The following is a 21,929-nucleotide window of genomic DNA, read 5'->3' as shown; positions in this document are numbered from 1 at the left end:
TTGGGGCTATGCTCTTAGACAGGAAAGAGAAGAATAGATGCAGGTTTGAAGAAGACAATGAGTTTACATTTGTAACCTGGGGAGTGCTAAAGCACAATGGGACATCCAATTTGAGATGCCCAATAACAGGCCTGATTTCCTAGAAGAAACAACTGAGCTGGATGGAGATTTGGGAATCATCAGCATTGAGAGTGACGGTGAAGCCCCAGGATTGGAGGCCATCTTTCAGAGCGAATGTAGAATGAGAAAAGAGTGGTTGAAGACAAACTCTGGAGAGAACCACCATCTGAAGGAAGGATTGAAATGACTAAGAAGGAACAGTAAGGAGTAGGAAACCGGGAGAGAATACTGTTACATGTATTCTGGCTCACGGTGGTTGGAAGAGCTTGCAAGGAAGGATGAGAAAGCTGGTGGCAAAACGGAGAAGGAAGTCATAACCTTTCTAACAAGATAGGAACATATCAGCTAACAAAGCAAGTAGTGTGTGATAGGTGCCAAAATGAGTTCTAGGAGGGAGGGAGAGAAGAAGCATTATGGATTGGGGCAGCCAGAGGAAGTGGGATTTAAGCCAAAAATGCCCAAATGGGTAAGACTTGAATAGTTGGAAATAGGAGGAGAAATTCCAGGTTCGAGGAGTTTTTGAACAAAGGAGGGACTATACCAGGAACATTCAGGAGACTTACTTATGTTGAGGTTTGATAACAGATAATTTCTGTTGTTGCTGCTATTATTTTGTCCTGTGATGTTTTGTTTTTGTTTTTACCTTTCAAAGACATCCCTGCTGGACCAGCCCCTATTGTATGAACCACATTCTCTCCCATCACGTTGTATTTCTCTCTTTTGTTTTAGAGAACATTAGGTGTGACTCTGACGCTCTTTGAGTGTCAAAGCTGCTCTGGGACTGTTCAGAAGCTTTCTCCAATAGGTAGGTAAGTTTTCTTTTCTTCCATCCTATTAGTTCTACTTACATCTCTCAGGGACCATGTGAAACAATTCCACGTTTTTCTCAAGTTTATGTTCTGAGGATGCTTATAGAGTTTCCACATTCCCTCTACTTTGAGCTTAGCCAAGGTATACATGTTTAATTCTTTTAATCTCTCCCCCTAAGTCACTCCCTCTGGCCTCTTAATCATCCTAATTGCTCTTCTTTGAATGGCAGCCAACTCAGTATGTGCATCTTCCTTGTGAGGCCATGAGGAACATACTATTCCACGTGTGGTCTCACTAGACCCATAAATTACCATCCTCCGATGGCTGGACACGTGGGACTGCCCCCCCTCCAACTCTCCCCCTTCCCACAGTGCAACCTGGCCTTGGTAAATCCCTTATCCAACAGGTTATCCTTCCATTTCCAGGTGGCCTTTTCCAAAGCTTGGAACCTCTGTTCACCACATGGTCTCCCCCAACCTCCTGCCCCAGGAGGTCTCTCACTGGAGAGAGACTTGGGCCCAGGAGCAGGCCCAAGTGTCTGTGGAAAGTTGCAGCTAAGCTTGCACAAGTAAATCTTGGAAAGGGGCAGGCTGTGGAGTGCCCAGAATTAGAGGATGCTGCGGCCTGCCATGAGCTCTCTGGCCTGCAACGCTGTGAGCATTTAAGAAGGTGCAACTTGGAGGCTGCTTCCCTGTTTCCAATTATCCTTTTATCTGTGCTCTGGCCCCTCTCCTTACCTAAGTGTTTTCATAGCTCTCAGCCCTTACTGTTCAGCTTTGGGGGGGATAAACGTGAAACCAAACAAATTATAAATATCCTGTTTCAAGATGGGTTATCACTCTGTGACTAGAAACCCTCAGAAGCCCGAGTCTTTTGAAAGCTCTAGTTTTTTTTTTTTTTTTTTTTTAAAGCTTTGAAAGGAAAAAAAAAAAAAAAATCCTCTGCCACTCTAAGGATGTGGTGGCAGAGGTTAAACTGCCTTTGAGAAAGCCAAATGTTTGGACTTCAGTGAAGGTTGACATGGAAACCCACCTGAGGCTTCCTCTGGTGTCTCGGGAGGAAATAAAACCCGAGATGGATGTTCCCGTTGCGAGAGGAAGAGCCGCTCAGAGGGGTGGCAGGTAGGCCTGCACCGGGTGAGGGAGAAACGGCCCCGGGGGCGCAGACGAGGCAAGTCGGCGGACAGACATCAAAGGCCAGAAAGGGCACGACTGCGGCGTCTGTGCCGGTGCCCCGGGGGCATCCCGGCCGTCCCGGAACTTTCCACGGCCGGGGCTCCAGCGCCGCCGCTACTGGAAAGTTGACGTTTTTATTCGAAGCCCTTTCGCCCAGCCGTTTAATGAAGAGCAGCCGCGGGCCGGGCCGCGTCCCCGTCGAGCGCGGCGGCGGCGTCCCGGCGTCCCGGGCGGGGGCGCGCCCAGTGGGCACCTCCCTGGGAGGAGGAGGAGGAGGAGGAGGAGGAGGAAGGAAGGAGGAAGGAAGCCAGAGAAGGGAGCCCGTAGGAACCGGAAGGAAGCAGGCAAGAAGCTGGTTGCTTCCAGGTTCTCCTTGTGTCTTTCTATCCGGATCTCTCCTCAGAGGTGGGCCAGGCTTGTGGGGGGAACTAGCCCTTGCACTCCAGGTGGCCCAGACTCTCCGTTGCTACTCTGAGTGCTTGAGCATGCCCTAGAAAAGAAATCTTGAGAATGTCTCTCTGGGGGATTTTGAGGGCCTCCATCTTGGAGGGTCACTGTTCCTTCCAAGTCTGGGTTATCCATACAGTCTAGTTGTGAGGTAAAAGAAGGACTCCTCGTTCAATCTGAGTATCAGATAAACAAGGAATAATTTTTACTCTAAGTATGTCCCATTCAATAGTGTGTGTGTGTGTGTGTGTGTGTGTGTGTGTGGCTAAATCTGGTAGCTGATTCAGTGTATATTTATGATTCCTCTAATTCAGTTCCTGTCCAGGCAGCCACTCTTTGAAGTAGGAAAAGGACTCCTGCACACTCTACCAGCCACCAGGCCCAATTTCCAGTCTTCTTTTTGTCCCCTCTAAATTTGGTACAAGTTCAGCTTTGGGCCAAACTGTGAGGTGTTTTCTGGGGCAGTTGGTGGAGAGAGCTGCGTTGGGGGCAGAGATCAAGGGGGCTGTAATTTAGGTTACCTAAGATAGCAATTGGAATTTCCAGCTTGAGATAACACCTCGACTAAGTGCTGTCTTCTCATTTATTGGAGGCATTTACAAGATGTGCTGTGAACATAAGAGTTAAATAGTAATCGCCTTTTGTAAGAGCAACTCTAACTGGAGTTTACATTTGGGATTAATAGTAAACTCCCCAGGCCTTACCGAGAGAAGAATGCAGTTGCCCAAATAAACAATATTTTGATCAGGACTGAGCACCAGTCCTCAGAGCATGTAGCCTTTTCCTAGCAAGGAGCATTTCCCAACTCTGAAGTAATTCGCAATGTGCTAGAAAAACATTTTTAAAAAATGGATATCTTAGATACCATAAAAGGGAAAACAATTCTCCCTTTTTAAGTAATAAATACCATTTGTAGGAGAATTCCTTCAGTTTGCAGTTCTGAATTATTTCCTGATAATGTGAGGTTTACAGTCTTGAACGGTGCCTGCTGCCTATATAGTAAAGAGGAGTCTAAAAGAACAATGTAGGTCTGGGGTTTACTGTCCTCCAAATGTTACACATTCTTCTTGATACATAAAACTAAGAATGCATGCCACATATGGGGCTGGTCGTTGAGACCCAGAGTGGAAGGCCCCTCAGAGGGTGGAATTCTGTCACAGCTTCCCAGTGGCCATTGTTCCTTCGGCCTCTCTAACCAAAGGGGAGGAATACCGAAGGAACACTTTTAAGTTGCTTCCCCCCAACCCCTTCCCATTATGTCCCCAACATCACAGACTGGATTTCAGCGAGATACAACATCTCAACAAAGACAGTCCTTTGACTAGAATCTGAAAGTGCTGAGAAGCACAGAAAACATGTTGTTCTGCTGGGAGGTCTCAAACAGCTCCAGGAGGACTCTCTTGGACAGCCCTGGGTCTACTCCAGAAATGCTGCTCACTCTGCCCCCTGGTGCATGTGTGTGCGCGACTCATCCAGTCTGGAATTCCTTCCTCCCCACTTCCAGGCAGTGTTGTGAGCTGCTTTTGGAAGATCCTGCCTTCCTGGGGCCAGTGAATGTTTCTCACTCTGTGGGTCATGTGCTTAAGGTTGGGGAAACCAAAAACTTGGATTTCTTTCCAGTTCATTCCTTCAACAAATATTTGTTGATTTCCTGCTGTGTCCACATCACTTTTCACCAAGCTGTCAAGGGAGTCAGGCTTGGGGATGAATGTGGGGGGGCTGAGTCACTGTGGGGAGTGTTGTGGGCGAGCGGATGGCAAGGGGAGAGAGTGGGCACACTGGAATTTAATAACAGTAAAGCCACTTTATGCTCAATGTCTAGCAGTGTTTCTGGCACAAAGCTAATGCTCAGAAAGTATTTGTTGAATCTACTCGGCAGTGAAATATTCTGGGTGATTAACTTTTTCTTATTATCCTTAAACTCCTTTTCATTTCAGTAAGTATCTTATCAATCCCTTTTTGGTAACAATGTGTGCCAAAGTAAGATTTTTTTTCCTTAGAGGCTTAAAAACTTTGGAGCATATCAGACTCATTTTCTGATCTCAGATTGGGTCTGCCGTGTAATGAGTCCTATGGCAAGGCATTGCAGGAGAGGAGGTGAGTATGCACTGACAGAGGGACAGGTCTGGCTTTTTTGAAGAACTCTCTTATGCGAGTTTCTTTGTTGAGATGCTGCATCTCACTGAAATTCAACCTACGACAACGTTTGGGGGCAGGAAGGGAGGGAGAGGAAAACAATTAAGTAGGAAATGGGTATGACTTGGGAGCCCTGCTTATTAATGAACTGTATGCCTCTATCCCACGGCAACGTCCAGGTAGGGTAGGTTTGTGTGAGTGAAGTGGAGGGGCCTCTTCTCAGCTTTTGGTGAGGTGCAAGAAATATCTGGGAGACCCCCCACAAACACAAACACACAAACACACGGCCACGTCTGGCTGCTCACGCTGCCTGAAATTTTATGGATAGCGTTGCCCAGGGGTTGACATGGGAAACATTGCTACTGACTATTAAATGTTTTATTTTATTTTTTTTAAAGATTTTATTTATTTGACAGAGAAATCACAAGTAGGCAGAGATGCAGGCAGAAAGAGGGGGTGAAGCAGGCTCCCCGCTGAGCAGAGAGCCTAATGTGGGGCTTGATCCCAGGACCCTGAGATCATGACCCGAGCCAAAGGCAGTGGCTTAACCCACTGAGCCACCCAGGAGCCCCTAAATATTTTAAAACAATTAGATGTTTATTGGTTCTAGAATGTGAAAACCTTCCATAGTGCTGGATCTGGTGGGAGGCAGAGAGGAAAGAGAAGAGTCTCCACCTGCTGGGGCCTATAGAGTTGTTGCAGATTCAAAGGTAACACAAAACAATCAATTGATGTTATGACACAGGTACATAGAGACGGCAGAAAAGGACATGGGTCTCAGGAGCCAGAAAGAGTTAGAAGGCGAGAAGGGCTTATAGGGATAATAGTAAGGTGCCAGACACTGTGCTAAACAGACTGAGGGGACTGTTTCTGTGATCTACACTCTGGCTCTGTGGTGGCTGTGCTCTTGTTCCCATTTTCTACATGAGAAAGCTGAGTCGTACAACATTTAACTTGCCCCAGGTCACTCGGGATATTAATGGTGAAGCTGATATCAAGACATCTGTATAGAAGACAAAAAGAGTGGATGAAAATTGTAGTGTAGTGGGGGGGGGAGCACTTCCCCTCCCCCCCTCTCTCTTTAAAGCACGGTTGATAATTCCTACCTTTCAAGATTATTAGGTGGGATAAATGAGAGTGTTTGTGTGCATTCCAAGAGGACTGGTGCTCAGTGGGAAGTCAGACTGCATTAGGGAAAAGTGGGGGTGAGGACAGACATCCCAGTGAGGAGTGGGGGACATGACTAATGGGAACAATGGGAAAGGGGATATCGTTATTAGAGGACCTCAAAACCTAAGAGAGAGGACCTCAAAACCAGTTGATGTGTCATTACATACTTCACCAGAAGTAATGGTTCTTTTCTGATTTGGGAAATAGTATACACTCACAAATAATTTGGTGGGAAAACCTGGGAAAGTAGAGAGATTAAAAAAATAATAATTCCACCACTTGTACATAACCATATATCTTTTTTATTATCTAACTTTGATCCTAACTTTGTTATAAAATAAAAAATCATGATCTTAACTTTATGAAATACAGTGCTCATAAATGCATAATAAATACATCTACTTATAATATTCTTTACAATTATACTGTGAAATTCTGCTTTTTTCATGCCTTTTTGAGAACATTTTCCTCACCACAAGATAGTATTTTTAAAAAGTATTTAAAGTGAGAGAGAACAATTTCTCTTTTATTGGCTATTTTGATTGTTCCCAATTTTTCACTTAAAAAATAGCAGTGGGATGAATATCTTTATTTGCACTTTAAAGAATTATTTCTTTAGGCCGAATTCCTAGAAATGGAGATACTAGGTCAAAAAGTTAAAGTGTTTTCAAGGCTCTTGATTTCATTTACCAAAGAGCTTTCCAGAAAGGTTAAATCAATTTCTGTTCCCACCAGTACCATGTGAGAGTGCCCATTTTAGGAATCCCTTGCCCACAATAAATTTTCCTTTTTAACTGATAATTTCATAGAAAAACATAGTATCTTGTTTTACTTTGTATTTCTTAGATTATAAGTGAGGTAGAACAGTTTTTCCAGTTTATTGGCTATTTGTATTTCTTCTTTTGTGAATTTTTTCTTTGTGTTCTTGACCATTATTCTAGAACAGCACTGTCAAATAAAGACCTGATATGAGTCATGTACATATGTTTTTCTAAAGTACAAACCTGAATGTGTCAGAGAGCAGGAAGTAGGAAAGAAGTAACAATGGCTTTGCCTTCTCTCAGGCTTCAGTTTTTAATTTTAAGTGAAAAAAATACGTCATCTTTTATGGAATTTCTCAATTCAGTTTCAAAGATTTTGTATTTAGTAGAATTTCCTCCCAGATTTTAGAAATAGATAGACCGGGTTTTAGTTGGGTTTAGACTTGGGTTTTAGTTTTTCTCCACCCACGGATATATTAGCTCATGGGAAAGGTTCTATTAGAAAGTATTAATCAAACACCACAGGTTTTACTCTGGGTGAATAATTTTGACCAGGAGTTGAGATCATGAGAGCCATTTTAGGATGATGCCTGACCTGACAGAACCATGTTTTGGAAGAGTTTGAGCTTGGAGGTCTGTAGACAAGCTGGGAAGTCATTGGAACACACAGGCCTGAGGCACTGAGACTTTTGAAGGGACAGCGACATCAGGAATGGAGCAGGATGTGTCTATCCAGAAAACAATTCCTGTGAAAAGAAACTTTGGGTCTTTGTAAAAAAAAAAACTGGACTATAGCCAATGAAGATAGAGAGAAAAGCTGGCTTTAAATGTTTTGTGTGTATTTTGGTGGATTTAAGAAAACAAAACAGTTTGCCTCTGCATAGAAATGGGAGGGTAGGAAATCTCACTTATGGGAAAATGTTATTTTCATATGGGATATGCCGACATGGAGGGAAAAGTTGTCAGTCTGTGGAAGAAACTGAAGACTGGCTTATTCAACAACCATTCAGTCTCTGTTCCAGCTAGTCCTGTATCGCAGGGACTAGAAAGCTAAACAAACAAACCTGTTCTCAATCTCCTAAGCAGATGAATTATAAGCATGTGACTATAAGCATGGATTCTGCCTTAGTTGCACCTTTGAGATTTAATGGCAGAATGGAGCACATGGGCTTGTGGAAGAGGTCACATCTGAGCTAGGATTAGTAATGATGTGGTGAGAATAATGGAGTGATAGGAGATCTTCTAGTGATAGGAGGCTTCTCAGAGAAGAAAAAAGGTGCTGGTCAAATGTGTGGGGATTTTATTAAGGAGATAACTCTGAAGAACATGAAAGGTTTGGTTTTGTGGAGCTGGTTGAGGCTGAAGGACATAAAACTTTATAGGCTATATCAATTCAATGTTATATCTTTCTTCACTGGGAGCCAAAGAATACATGGCAAGACTAATAGAGTATTTGCTTTAACTTTGTTATGACTTTTAATAGTATGGCTTTGAGCAGATTGCTTATAGTCTCTAGATTTTCACTTCCTCTTCTTTTTTTCTTTAATTTTAAAATTTTTATTAACATATAATGTATTATTATCCCCAGGGGTACAGGTCTGTGAATTGCCAGGTTTACACACTTCACAGCACTCACCATAGCACATACCCTCCCCAATGTCCATAACCCAACCACCATCTCCCTACCCCACTCCCCCCAGCAGCCCTTAGTTTGTTTTGTGAGATTAAGAGTCTCTTATGATTTGTCTCCCTCCCAATTCCACCTTGTTTCATTTTTTCCTTCCCTACCCTCCAAACCCCCCACTTTGACCCTCAACTTCCTCATATCAGGGAGATCATATGATAATTGTCTTTCTCTGATTGACTTATTTCGCTAAGCATAATACCCTCTAGTTCCATCCATGTCATTGCAAATGGCAGGATTTCATTTCTTTTGATGGCTGCATAGTATTCCATTGTAGATATATACCACCTCTTCTTTATCCATTCATCTGTTGATGGACATCTATTCGCTTCCTCTTCTTACATATCTAAGACCATTTTTGCCAGAATTGAAGCCCCCTCCAAAGTGAATATTTAATAGTAGTTCCCCACCTCTATGAATCAGGCAGTGTGCTAGGTACTTAAGATACAAAGTTTATCATGACAAGGTCTCTACCCTCAAGAACTCATATATTCTGTCGGGGGAGAGCACAGTAGTCAACAGGAATTACAATACAAATCAGAGTAATGATGAAGGTCCACAAAAGCATCCCAGCTTGGGTAGGGCTGGGGAGTTGCAGAGGAAATCAAGGAAGATTCTCAGAGGAGAGTAGATTTGTTGCAGATCACAGGGGTGAGTCTAAGTGTTTAGATAGAGAAAGCAGGGAAGTCATTTTTAGTCAACTGAGAAGCATGGACAATGGTGTAGGTAGGTATATGAACACTTTCAGCCAGGACTAGTAACATGTCTAGGTACTCTGGGAGGATGGGTCATGGTGATCTGACCCTTCTGTTGCCCCCGATACTTGCTCTGTCAGTTGACTCCTCCCTCTCAGTAGCTTCAGGATCCCTTTACATAGGCCACTTCTCTTTGGTCAAAACCTATAAACTCAAGTCTTCTCAGAGATTTGATAATTTTCCTTGTTTGTCTGTTTCTCCATCTATTGTCCTTTGACTATCTTTCCTTCCTTTTCACTCTCGGTCTCCCTCTTCTCCCTTTGTAACTCAATCTCAATCAATCTTTCTTTCTTTTAAAAATTTTATTTATTTATTTGACAGACAGAGATCACAAGTAGGCAGAGAGGCAAGGGAGGGGGGTGGGGAAGCAGGCTCCCTGCCAAGCAGAGAGCCAGATGTGGGGCTCAAAGCCAGGACCCTGGGATCATGACCTGAGCCAAAGGCAGAGGCGTAACCCACTGAGCCACCCAGCACCCCTCAATCTCAGTCTTTCTTACTCAATCTCCAGTGCCTTAGGTTCCTTGTCCATCCCTCTGCTAATCTATTCTTACCGCAGGTTGCCGGGGGCTAACAGATGGCCAGAATCCATAGCTCCTTTTTCTGTTCCTTTCTTATTTACCTCTGTAATAGTTAGCCCTTTGCCGCTTCTTCCCAAATCTTCTATCTCACTATCCTTTCAGAATCTCTTGAGTCTTCTGTCACCTTTGCCAGTCCTTTTCTGCTGCCCAACCCTGAAGTTTAATGCTTCCTAGCATTCTTTTCTGAGCTCCATTTTTACAACCAACAACTCTCTCGGAGTAATGTCCCTCTCTTGGGGTTTCAATTTACCTCCCTCCATTATTCTAGCGATTCTGGAACCCTTATCTGTGGCCTCTGCCTCTTGCCTGGGGTTCCATGTCACGTTTCCCATCTCCTACTGAGGACTCCATTTTTCTGTTCCTCAGGCATCTCTAAGTGAATATATCTCCAATCAAACTTATTAGCTTTTCCAACAATCCTATTTCCCATATATCCTATATATACTTCCTATATATCCATTTCCATCTCAGTGTCCAAACTTGAAACCTGGGAGGGGTCCTTACAGCCTCCTTCTCTCTCTTCCATATCCAATTTATCAACAAGTCCTTTTATTCCTTTCTATTTATCTCATGAGTTTTTTTTCTCCTCGTCACTATCTGAGATCCTGATCACTATTGAACTGATCAGCTTTCTTTTTTAGTGGGGGGGTCAGCTTTTTCATTCGTATCCTTTCTTTTCCTTTCACTCCACTCAAATCTATCTTCAGGTATCTTTCAGAGGGATCATTCTAAACTACATTCATTCCAACATGAGTGATGTAAATCATTCCACATTCATGATTGAAAAATGTGTTTTCTATTACCTAAAACAGTAGTTATCCTTCTTGCACAGAGACTTTTTCATGTCGAAACACCTGGTGTATGCCCACGTGTTAGCTATACTCTTGGTGCCTGTTGATTGAGAAAGCACATCAACCAAAAGCTACTTCAAATTCAGCGACAAGTTTATTCTGTTATTAACAAATATAGCATTGACATCCATTGACCAATAATATATATTCAGAAACATAAGACATATTTCATCTGAAGGCCATGAATGGTGGATTCCTGGACTTCTTGCAATAACTACTTCCTACTAGTCAGGAACCACTGCCTTAAAGATGACATCCAAATTAATTAATGAGCTATATATAAGGTAATTTAAACATTTTTTTTTTTTCTTGAGAGAGAGAGAGAACCTGCAGTTGAGTGTGGCGGGTGGTGGTGGGGAGGGGAGGTGGAGTGGGGAAAAGGGCAAAGGGAGAGGGAGAGAGAGAATCGTAAGCAGGCTGCATGCCCAGGACAGAACCCAAGGTGGACTTTGACTTTATGTTCCTGAGATTTTGACCTGAGCTGAAATCAAGAGTTGGATGTTCAACCAACTGAACCAACCCAGTGTCCTGTAAAGTGATGTTTCCACTCTCATCTCTAGTCACTTTGCCGTCCTTGCCTTCTTGTCACACCACGTTGCCTCCACAAGTTGCTCCTTTTCCTCCGGTTCCTCACTCATCACTTTTTCAGGAATTCCCTTCCTTCCTTTCCTCTATCTAAAACATCCGTACCTTATCCCTTAAGACCTGACAAAAATGTCAGGAGAGAAGACTTATTTAGATTCCTCTTAGAGTTATTTGTTCTTTGATGCAACTCATAACACTTCGTGCATCATCTCTAGCAAAGCACTTATTACATATTATATTAGGATGGTTTTTACATTTATCTCTCTCCCTAGATTCTGGGCTCCCAGGTGGCAGAGTCTGGGTCTTATTCATCTTTGTATCCTGGCCTCCCAGAATAGTGCTTGGCATATGGTAAGTGCTGTGGTATATAGTAAATGTTGGTGGATTCATAGTAACTATTAGAATATCTCTGGCAACCTTAGAGCAGCATCAAAGAAAAGCAAAATCCCAGCCCTGAATGCCTAGCTCTTTCCTTGAAACTACCACTCTATGCTTCTGAAGCGTCTGCAAGCATCTCTATGCAGGGACAAATAATGATCAATCTTACACTTATCCATAAACTTGTAGAAAGTTACAGCTATAAATAACTGTAGCTGTCATGCAATATGAGTCCTTCACATTACAGACTGGGAAATCGGCATTGAGACTTTCCTTTTCCACATCCAGCATCACTCTTTTTAGCTTTCTCCATATTCTGGTCCCTGATTCATTTTCTTTGGATCCCGACTTGTCTACATTCCTCCTAAATTGTTGGAATAAGTCACTCATTTACAGAAGGTATAAAATTTGTTTTAGTCCCTAACATACAAATGCCTGCAATCCATAGATAGTGTATATTTTTAAATGATTTAGACATTTTAATCTTCCTCCTGGCCCCAAGTTCTTCACTGGGCAGTATCTAAGGAGGAACAGCATTGGCAGATGTGAATTCAAGCTTCCTTTACTTCTCTTGCCCAGACTGTGAGGGAAGTGAATGGGCAGCAAAGTGCCAAAGGCAAGCGGCCAGAGAAGAGCAGCAACCTGGACATCCAACCTCTGGAAAAGTGAAAATCTACTGAGGCCCACTCACATTTCAGAGATTATAACCTGTCTGGTTTGTATAACCTCTGAGCCTTGAGCCTCAAATACCAGGTGTCAAACAGGAGATGGGTATTTTTGTGGCAATGTGGATGTATTTGGTGGGGGCGTGGGGGGGATATTTATATGGAACCATGAAGTAAGTGACTTGAAGGAGAATGTGGAGAAAATTTGTCTTGGGCAAGAGGCTAAGCCACTAAAGTATCTTCAGGGTGCTGTGTATAACATGGAAAAAATTAGACTTTCTTCTGTTGCATCCAACTGACTACATGGTCACTTTGAGAACAGGAAAGTGGTAGTTATTCTTGAAGAAGTGTGCAGGAGAAAATTTAGCAAGAGGAAGTTATAACTGAGGACTTCTGAAGCGTCTGCCCCAGATCTAAAATAGATTACTGCCTCCCTATGGAGGAAAAACCTGGGCATCTCACTGAATTTAAATGAGGTATTACTGTTAGTTATTAAAAATGAAAATCCTCCTACATCTAGTTGCCTGGGGTGTGCAAGCATCCTTACCAACCTGTATTCTATCTTTTGGCAAGTAAAAGTGACCTGAACTCATCTATTTATACAGATTCCTAACTCTAGGGGTGGAAATTGTCAGGCTTCCAAATTCAAGTCTAGGGAGGTTAGAATCCTTATTGTACAAAGCTTGTCCATCAAATAAAGCTGGTGTTAATTAACTCTGGCATTCCTAAATTCATTTTGCATATTCAAAGGTTGCTATGAAGGCTGGGTCTTAAATAACAAATGCACAGACAGCACCATTAAGCAGAATGCAGGCATCACATAGTTTTCCTTGTGTTGCTTCTGTTACCAATCAAGCATGCAGATGTGAGACTAGAGCATTTCTGCTCTAGTAAGTCCCACAAAAGATGCTGTTCATTGATCTTGGCAGTGGTTAGTACTATTCTAAGAAGGCAGCTGTGCATGGCAGAGCTCACTGTTATAGCTCAAAATCTGTCCTTTTTTAACACTTGCAGGACATTAGGTTACGGCATTCAGAAGGAAATAGAACAGATAGAAAGGTACATTGAGAAACAACAGTTAAAATGCTATGACTTATAAAATCCCTTATGTGCAGCACAATGTTTTCAGTTATTAAATGAACATAATTAAAGAGCAATTTGCTTGCATTGTTAGTACTGTTGTATATTCCTACCATATTGATCAGTTTTAACTTTTTTTTTTATAGATTTTATTTATTTATTTGACAGACAGAGAAAGATCACAAGTAGGCAGAGAGGCAGGCAGAGTGAGAGGAGGAAGTAGGCTCCCTGCTGAGCAGAGAGCCTGACCCTGGACTCGATCCCAGAACCCTGAGATCATGACCTGAGCTGAAGGCAGAGGCTTTAACCCACTGAGCCACCCAGGAGCCCTAGTTTTAACTTTTTGTAGACAACTTGCAACTAGTGCAGATGAATAGTAGTTCATGGATATATTTAAATCTAAAACAAGAGGTTTACATGATATTTTAGAAATTTTAGTTAGCACATTTCAAGTTATAGTAACTTCAACAAATACCCTATGTAAACAGAATATTTGGATATAAAGTAAGCCACCAATGCAATATCTGAGATGTTGGTCTTCTTTTTTCATGTGATCCTTTTCTGGGCAACAAAATTGCAAACTCATTTGCAGGCGATTCGGAGGCACACAGAGAAATGCCCATGGATTCAGTTCAGGAGTACACTGACCTACTAGGACAAGAATGGCTTTGTCTGGGCTCACGTGACCAAAAACTGCACACAGTCTCTAATGATAGACATACCCTTTTTCCTTTTGATTATTGGCAGGATGCCCACTGTAAACGGACAGCAGGCTGGGTGCTGAGCAGAGTTGGAGAATGAGAAGGTAACGGAGCAGTTTTTCTTCTTTCTCCCCAATGTTACATAATGTAGATTCATTTACTCCTTAAGTCACCAGGCAAATATCCGGCTATCCTTATGTATACTGTAATCACCCTCTTTGCTAGTGCTTCCGGAATAAAACACTATTTGCATCCAGACATCACATGTTTTTGTCTTTGCATATATGCTAGAGTCTAATGAGCCTGATTCATTCCATGGTATTATGGCAAGAACATCGTTGGATCTGCATCTTAAGGCTTTAAAATAGAGATTGGGGTTTTGAATTGAGAGCCTTTTCTCCCCCTTCATTTGCAGATTATTCCCTTTTTTCCTATTCTGCGTTAAACCAGACACTCCTAAAAGAGTCTGTCCCTCGAACAGACGGGGCATTGTTGGGAATACATGGGCTGCAGTTCCATAGAAATCCTGTCCATGAGTCAGAAAGCAAACACCAGGCCTGTTGTATTGATTCTATGATGTGGGTTACTAATATAACACCTGACGTGTGTGAGCTGGCCAAGAGCTGCTCCCTCAAGAGTTGCTGGGCAGAAGGCTGGAAGGGTTGCAGCTAATTGGAAGTATAACCCATGACTGTTTAGGGGAGGCAAAGTCGTGCCATTTGAGAGCCAGGCCTTTCCCTTCTGTTTCTCAGTGGGGATGCTATTTTCTTAATAGTGTCCATGGCTTTATTGCAGTCAGTGGAAGACAAGAGGCCATTTGTTTCCTGTACATCAATCACCATGGACCCGAGATCTCAGGGTATGCTCATCAGAAGGGAGGCTGCACGAGCCCTGCTCCTAAATTCTTGGAGAACACTCAAACAAGTCAGCTAACTGCAAGAGCCCAATTTATCAGACTCTATGGTGGATAGAGGTGTGAAGAAAAACCCAGATGTCTTCCAATGAGTAAGCAAAATAGATTGCTCGTCTGTCATTGTCTATGGTATCATGGACCTGCTATAAGTCGGAGGTCAGCAACCTCCACCTTCCAGCCTGATTTTGTATAGCAAACAAACTAAAAATGACTTTTACATTTTAAAAGCATTGTTAAAAACAAAAACAACAACAAATTAAAAGCAGAGAACAGGGGCCAGAGACTGTACGTGGTCCATGAAACCTGAAGTATTTACTATCTGGCCTTCTATGGAAAAAAATGTCTAAGCTGTGAAGGCATGATAATGAGAATTTGTGTATTTCTAGCTGCCTCGTTCCTTCACTCCCCCTCTCAGTCCATCTGAGTTGTCAGCTGGCCCAGGGGAGGACTCTGGCTCACTTAAGAGAGTCCTTCTGGACCAGGTGTGGTTTTGAGATTCCTGCCCCACTTTCAGGCGGGCCTGACCACAGTAAGGCCATGCCTGGTGTTCCGGAGGTAAAGGGGTGGAGACAAGTTAGACTGAACATGTATTTGAACAGTCCCCTCCAAGTTCCCAGCCCATGACAGGCCTGCCACAGCCGCCCAGCTTCTCAGCGAGCACACACATTTATCAGATCTTTTGAGCCATTCGATACTTGGGTGTTTTTCTTCCAATGCCTTTTTTGAAGAGCTGGCCCACCTCCAGTGTTTTGGGAAGATAAGATTCTAAATTAATTCCTAAAGTTTCGGTAAGATAGAGACTGCCTTTCAATCCGGGTTCTTCCTCTTTGTTCTTTGATCCAAATCCCCGGAGAGTCACGGGTGTCTCTCCTGCTTCAGCTCTGTCTGAATGTTGCCAGTGAGGTCTGCTGATGTGCCCCTAGGTTGATGACCAGGAATGGGGCCGGGGAGGGGAAACATCCTTCCTCTTTCATCTTGCTTTCTCTTTGGGCCAAACATTCTCTTCTTGAAGGATTATGAATCTCAAGGCTAGGTATGCCTCACATAAACAGACTGACTTAAAAACCTGGGATTCCAAGAAGCTTCCAGATGGGGCATCCATCCCCATTTCCCTGTGACTCTCATCTCCCCCTTATCCTCTTTGGTGTTGAAGGTCCTGGTTCAGGCCTTCATCGCCTGTCACTAAGACGAGAGTAGTGACCGCATCACTGGTGACTCAAATCCAAGTCCACCTCAGCCTACTCTGCACCCTGCTTCTGGGGAGCTGAACACCTGGCTGTGTTCCCATAGCCTACAGAATAAAAGTTCAATTCTCTCATGGCAGCTTGAGATCTGCCTACTTTTCCAGTGATCTGCCTACTTCCTTACCTCATCTCCCATTTGCATCTATTTTTTTAAAGATTTTTTAAATATATTTTTTTAAATTTTTTTATTATTTGACAGGCAGAGAGGCAGGTAGAGAGAGAAAGGAGGAAGCAGGCTCCCCGCTGAGCAGAGAGCCCGATGCGGGACTCGATCCCAGGACCCTGGGATCATGACCCGAGCCGAAGGCAGTGGCTTAACCCACTGAGCCACCCAGGCGCCCCTGCATCTATTTTTTTTAAACATGGTTTAAAAACATGGGTCATTTTGACTGGAGAGCCTTTCTTGGTTCACATACAAGGCAAAATGGACTTTTGTGTGCCCCAGCTTATTCTAGATATATCCCATTATGCCAGCAGCCATATACAATAAAGCTGTGCATTCAATTTATAATGCATATGCAGATCACCTGGTAATCTTGTTAAAGGGCAGATTCTGATTCCTTTGGTCTGGGTTGGGGTCTGAGATGCTGAATTTCTAGCAAACTCCCAGGTGATACTAATGCTGCTGATCCACGGGCCATACTCTGAGTGCCAAGGCTTTAGGACACTTGTTAACATGCGTAGTCATGATGCTGTACCATGCCCGAGGGCAAGATCTAGGTCTTTAAATACCTCATACTTGAGGCAGTGCTGGGAATATGACAGGCACTTAATAAATGTTGGTTGGATGGTTAGTGAACCGATAAATGAATGAATCTATGTTATTAGACTTGTTTGTTGGTATCGAAGGATTCATGTTCATTCCCAAGATATGTTGGACATACAATAACTGCCCTGCCAAATGTCTCACAGCTTTCCTACCCTTCACCTGTTTTACTTGTTTGAAACTCAGGGAGAAAATCTGCTCTTGGGTGCCTGGATGGCTCAGTTGGTTAAGCAACTGCCTTTGGCTCAGGTCATGATCCTAGAGTCCTGGGATCGAGCACTGCATCGGGCTCCCAGCTCCGCAGGAAGTCTGCTTCTCCCTTCTCCCTCTGACCTTCTCCCCTCTCATGCTGTCTCTCTCAAATAAATAAATAAAAATCTTAAAAAAAAAAAAAAAAGCAGCTCCTATCACACACGAGGAAAAACATTCTTGAAGGCCTCAGTGGTGGTAGGGGAGGTTTATTGCTCATTCGTCAACTATATTGAAGTCAGCTCTTTGACACTGTTTGGCAAGAGTCACCCCCTTCCTCCATCCATCTTCCACTTCTACTCTTTGTGAACTGCCCAGAAGGTGACCACTGAGAGCCAGAGGACAGGCAAGCAATGTACATAACTGAGCTCCTGGTAGGAATTGGCTCTGTGCCCTTGAAAGAGCTTACTGGGGTAGGTGTTATTATGCCTAGTGGGGGACAGAAGCAGGAGTGAAGCAGATTTAGCTTCACGATCTGTGTCTTTTCCATTGCACTGTGAAAGAGACAGCCAGTGCTCTAACCCACCATGCTGAAGCTATCTCTGTGTCCTTCTCCCCTCCCAGCAGAAAATAGACAGTAGTAGCTCTTACTTTCCAGCTAAGAGGTGAGTACTCAGCTGCTTTCTAGGCTCTTCCTATTCTGGTAGTCACAGAGCTGTCTTGGTTTTCTGGCATCTTCAAGAAACAGGATGTTCAGGGGCACCTGAGTGGGGTTCAGTTGGTTGAGCGTCTGCCTTTGGCACAGGTCATGATCTTAAGGTTCTGGGATCGAACCCTGAATTGGGTTTTCCACTCAGTGGTGAGTCTGCTTCTCCTTCTGCCTCTGTGTTCCCTCTCCCTTGGTGATTGCTTTCACTCTCCCTAAAATAAATAAAATCTTTAAAAAACAAAAACAACAAAGAAACAGGATGTTTCTTCCTGTAAGTGATTCCTTTCAATTTAAAAAATTGTTTTAACAATTTGGGATAGAATAATTCTGACATACAGTATACTGGTTTTGCCTTCTTCAATAAGCTCTGAATGCCTCAGGGCCATTGTGAAGGATTGTCATTCCTAACACTGTGCTGAAATTTATGCATATTTTCAGATATTTCTGAAAATAGTGAACTGTTTGCCCCTACAGTAAGTGGTGTCAGACTCACCTCAATATATTTTTTAAAGATTTTATTTTTAAGTAATCTCTACACCCAATATGGGGCTCAAACTCACAAGCCCAAGATCAAGAGCCATAAAGTCTACCAGAGTCTACCTGACTACCTGTCTCCCAGACAGGTGCCAAGACTCAATCTTTTCTTGGACAGTAGTTCTTTTGTAGTTTTTTTTTTTCTCTATTCATCCCTTAATCTAAAGACTATCAGTTATTCTCTGTTGCTGCTGTCAGTGAATTTGCTTCTACTGTCTTGTTTCTCATTGGTTCATTCGGTTCTCAAGGATGAGAAGAATTGATTGAAAGCCTGTTAGAAATATATGCAAAATAAAAGTGAATAGGACATGAACCAAACATCTAAGACGTTTCCTTCTGAGTTAGTTTAAGAGATTCATTGCCTTTAAAATAAATGTTTTTATTCTCCCAGAAGTTTCAGTGAATTTTCTGGTTCTGAGCATTGTATTTCCAAGTTAAGGTCTTTTCAGAAATAGTATCTATTAAGGTGCATTGGTGCTGTACAATATATTAGCTTTAGACTCCTTCCTGCCCATAAAACAGCTAATAACAGTAAATACTCGCTAATCTGGAACAATGCAAAAGAGAAGACATTCTGAAGTAATTTTTTAAGACCTCTTTTAAAGTACTTAAAAAAAAATCATGTGGGTCTCTTGCTTTGTGAATCAAAAAGTGACTCACATTAGCTGCTAAGAAAATGTTGGATGTATTCTGTTGAGTAGACAACAGTATTCATTTGGCTTTAAACAGTATGTCCAAACACTTTATTGTCTTAAGTAATTTAAACCTAATGTTGTAATCTTTCAGTGTATTTTCCCCTATAAAATCATTTCTAAATAGTAAAAAAATAAACTCTAGCGTCAACCAGGTTAGATTATTGCAAATTCCTCATGAATAGGGTCTCACTTTACTATATCTGTTTCTTTCTATCGTTCTTTCTTTCTTTGTTAACTGCGAAAGCCTTGTCTCAGTGACCTTTTGGCATTTCACAATTAAGGTTTTCCCATACCTTCGGGAAGAAATTTTAAAACTGAAAGGTAATTTTATTTATGCCTCCTTATCAAAGTATATGCTAAAACTTCTCATTTTGAAAAATCAGAGGAGAGCAAAGGAAGAAGAATCAAAGATGAAGAAAAAAGAGGTAATTGGTCAAAATTCAGTGTGGTGTATGTATAGCAGGCTAGGGGCCAGAGGACAGGCCCTGCTTGGATTCACTGGAATGTTCCTGTGGGTAATGAATGGAAGGTACAGCCCCTGGAGGCAGACTATTTCTTCTTGGTACTTACAGACCAATGACCCTTAGGTTTATCTGAAAAATCAGCATTTGAAAAGTCAATGTGATTTATCTAAGAAGAAATCAGTACCAGCAAATTAGTTCTTTTAAACATAGAAACAAACTGTAAGGGTTTTTTTCTACCCTGGGCTTTTCATTCCAAAGAGCTTTGAATAAAGAGATGCACTACCAACTAAGAGTACATTCATCTCAGATAATGCAACAAGTTTCAGTTCTAACAGGATTTCCTGGTGTAACAGAAGCTTTCCCTAACAAAATAATTGTAGTCTAGAGGAAACAAGGAAATTAGGCTTTAAGAGTCTCTTTTCTTACTTTTTATTCTTTTGGCATAAAAGTACAGGGGCTTTTTTCTTGTTTTAAGATGTTTTTATGATTAATGAGATGGACTAACATGTTGGAGGTTAAAGCTAAACACACAAGGGAAAACATGCTGTTTACAGAAATTTGCAATTTACTAGCCAGAACCACGTTTGTTGGGCAAAAAGCCTTCATAAAATAATTACGAAAATAAATAGTTAACTTTGATTTTTGTTGCTCACGTAGAAAAATTAAGGGCCATTTTTTAGGAAATAATAGTACTAACAACAACAACAAAAAGAATAAGGACAAGAAAAGAAAAAAGACATTTTTGTAAGATGTATGTTCACACAATCTAAAAAATTCTGAATAGGTGCCAATTGTATACTTTCCTAAATTTCAGTTGTTTTTAAACACTCTTTTACCAACCTTATTTTTTCTTATTTTGATTTAGGAAAAAAAGGCTACTACCCTACAGTGCTTCAAAGAGTAGGAAAGTCTCTATCAATAATCTTTAAGCTTTCTGCTCAAACACATCAAAAGGTTTTAACTATCAGTTTGTCCCTCAGTCAGTGAGATGGTCTTCTTTTTATGCTCGGAAAGATATAGACTGCTTCCTGACTGTGGGAGAGAACATGTAAATTATATTTGTCTATGCCTACAATTCCTGCATCTTCCCAAGTTGGAAGTGTCTAAATCAGAAATGAAGAGGAAAAAAAGGAAAATCTAAATGTCAATGAGATTCTTCGTAGTTTGTGAAAACACCATGATGCTATCTTTCTAACTAGAAAAGATTTTTCAGGAAGCCTTGTCTTTTTAAAACTCTCTTGTCTCTGTATATCTTTGAAGCTTAAATTTTTGTACAAATTTACCAAGCTCCTTATTGTTTTCAAAACTGCTTCTCCAAGAAGCTTAGAACTTTTTTTTTTTTTTTTTTTTGCAGAATTTATAAATAGATTTGAACAGACATTTTAACTAAAAAGCCAGGATAAGGGGGCACCTGGGTGCCACAGTTGGTTAATCATCCAACTCTTGATTTCAGCTGAGGTTGTGATCTCAGGATGGGTGTGGTGCTCAATGTGGAGTCTGCTTAACCTTCTCCCCCTGTTCCTCCACCTCCCTCGTGTGTGTGTGTGTGTGTGTGTGTGTGTTTATTTGTGTATTGTTCTTAATTAATGCTGAGATATTTAAGTAAGTGTTTCTAAGTAAATTTGATTCTTTATTTTATTTTTAATTTAATTAATTAATTTTAAGTAATTTCTGTACCCAAACTGGGGTTTGGAATCACAACCCTAAGATCAAGAGTCACCTTCTCCTCTGACTGAGCCAGTCAGGCACCTCTGATTCTTTATTCTATTTTTATTTTTATTTTTTTAAAGATTGTATTTATTTATTTGACAGAGATCACAAGTAGGCAGAGAGGTAGGCAGAGAGAGAGAGAGAGAAGCAGGCTCCCTGCTGAGCAGAGAGATGGATGCGGGGCTCGATCCCAGAACCCTGCCCTGAGCCGAAGGCAGAGGCTTTAACCCACTGAGCCACCCAAGCACCCTGATTCTTTATTTTAAACAATCTTAGCTTTGCGCAGTGGCAGTATCGTAGCCAATGAGGTTTATCCGAGGTGCGATTATTGCTAATTAAACAATCTTAACTTCCCTCTCAAGATAGAGTTTATGGGTAAGAAACTCCCGGTCTCAATGTTCCAATGACCCAACTTTCTAATTACTCCTACTGCACCCCCGTAAAGCCCCAGAGTCTTTCCTCAAAAGAGGCTCCTCCAGTCAGTTCTACTGCCCTTACTGGTCTTCCTTCTTCAGTGAGGCAACAAATATTTCATGTGGTGCCAAAGGGGACAGACTCTTTTCCTTCCATACTCAAGTACCTCACCCATGTTCACTGTAGAAATGGATTTTGTCTTGCTGTGAGAATCCTGTTCATTTGAATTGGGTGTTCTGTTAGCTTTTTGTAGTAAGGGAAAAGCATTTCAACAATCCCTACTCTTCTGCTAGAAAATACATCTCACCCCGGTCTGTTATCTTCTTTTTGTGTGGAGTGAGGTAAAGAAGTGATTTATCCTCTCAACTTGCACGCTCTGCATTGTCTCGCTGACT

General features: G+C 42.0%; 1 non-coding gene across 1 annotated transcript; it reads left to right on the top strand.

The window, feature by feature from the left end:
- Positions 1–21,394: 21,394 nt before the first annotated feature.
- On the top strand, positions 21,395–21,538 carry LOC131832779 (U4 spliceosomal RNA). The gene has a single exon (XR_009354161.1). It is a non-coding gene; the product is annotated as a U4 spliceosomal RNA (small nuclear RNA).
- The last annotated feature ends 391 nt before the right edge of the window (positions 21,539–21,929 follow it).

This window comes from Mustela lutreola, chromosome 5 (assembly GCF_030435805.1).
Source record: "Mustela lutreola isolate mMusLut2 chromosome 5, mMusLut2.pri, whole genome shotgun sequence".
Taxonomy (NCBI): domain Eukaryota; kingdom Metazoa; phylum Chordata; class Mammalia; order Carnivora; family Mustelidae; genus Mustela; species Mustela lutreola.
The sequence above is the reverse complement of the archived record's forward strand: the minus strand, read 5'-3'. Positions and strand labels throughout refer to the sequence as shown.